The 1579-nt window shown below is 36.5% G+C and overlaps 1 non-coding gene across 1 annotated transcript; it reads left to right on the forward strand.

The window, feature by feature from the left end:
- The first annotated feature begins 954 nt into the window (after positions 1-954).
- LOC128281884 (small nucleolar RNA R71) lies at positions 955-1061 on the forward strand. The gene has a single exon (XR_008272165.1). It is a non-coding gene; the product is annotated as a small nucleolar RNA R71 (small nucleolar RNA).
- Positions 1062-1579: the final 518 nt, after the last annotated feature.

The following is a 1579-nucleotide window of genomic DNA, read 5'->3' on the forward strand; positions in this document are numbered from 1 at the left end:
CATGGCTTTTGTATAGGCTTTACAAGATGAATTTGCTTTTGTATGGCTTTTTTTACTCCCATCTTTTGTAGTTTGTTCCACTAATGATTTGAAAGTTGAGCTTTTGGGAAATTTTGAACTTTCCTCCTCAATAAAGGCATCATTTACAACTCCTGGTAGTTGAGTGCCACTTCGAAGTGTTATGGCCTTACATTGTTCCTTTCCTTGAGATCGAGAACTTTCTGTGTCACTAGGCAATGCTCCTTGTTTCTGGAACTTAATGCTATGGCAATTTGTCCCACTTGATTCTCTAGAGCTCTTAAAGAAGATGCCTGGCTCTGGATAATCGCATCATTCTTAGCCATATACTCTTTCAATAGAGCTTCCATAGTTGATGTTAAAGATGACAAGCTTTGTTACGCAGTTTGCCATAGCATTGATTGATTGTAACCAGGTGGTACACCAACCACATTCTGTCTATTAACATTGCTTCCATTTCTCATTCCTTGATTATTCCAGCTGAAATTTGGATGTTGTTTCCACCCTAGATTGTATTTGTTGGAGTAGAGGTTATTATTGCTACGATTAAAATTCCCCGTGGAATACACAGAGGCGAGATTGGATGGGCATTCAACAAAAACATGATCTTCTCCATAGTATACATAGGCTAATTTAGTAACCTTTATCTCCTGCAATACAGAAGGTCTTTTCAGAGTTTTAATCATATTTGTTAAAAATGGTACCTGAGTTGTTAAAGATGTAATCGCATCAAGTTCCATTGCTCCAGCAACTCTTCTACCAGTACCAACTCTAGTAGTGGGGTACTGGTAAGCATTATTTTTTATTCCTTCCAAAAATTTTGTATGCTATATTATAGGATCTATCAAGCAATGTCTCATTAGTAGAAGCGTCCACCACCATTTGCGTATGAGCATTTAATCCATTGTAGAACATTTCCATCTGTGTCCAAGCTGAAAACCATGCATTAGGCATTTTCTAATTAGTTCCTTGAAACACTCCCATGCTTCATATAATGTCTCATCTTCAGATTGCCTGAACGACGTAATGTTGTTCCTAAGCTTGGCATTCATGTTGGGAGGATTGCACCTAAGCAGAAATCTCTGACACAGTTCATTCCAAGATGCCACCGTACCTAATGGTAACGCATTCAACCATGATTTGGCACAATCTTGTAATGAATAAGGGAATAATTTTAATTTAAGGGCATCTTCAGGAACACCATGCTACCTGAATAAGTTACAAAGTTCAAGAAAAAGTCTCAAGTGCAATATGTGATCTTCAGTAGGTAAACCATTAAACTGCCCTACCATTTGCAGCATTTGAAACATTACTGGTTTTAATTCAAAGTGTTAAGCTTTATTATGTGACCTAAAAATTCCTAGACTTAGATGATCCAAAATATGCACTACATGTTTTCTGATGGGTCTGTCTCTGTCATATATGATTCGAGGAATATCAACATTCTTTTCATTCTGAAGTACCTGGTCTTCTCTAATTGAATCATTTCTAATTCTCTTCATTTCTTTTAACTCTTTTCTTTTTCACCTTAATGTCCTTTCAATTTGAAGATGAAAACAAT

The sequence above is a fragment of the Gossypium arboreum genome, chromosome 1 (genome assembly GCF_025698485.1).
Source record: "Gossypium arboreum isolate Shixiya-1 chromosome 1, ASM2569848v2, whole genome shotgun sequence".
In the NCBI taxonomy this organism is placed as follows: Eukaryota; Viridiplantae; Streptophyta; class Magnoliopsida; order Malvales; family Malvaceae; genus Gossypium; species Gossypium arboreum.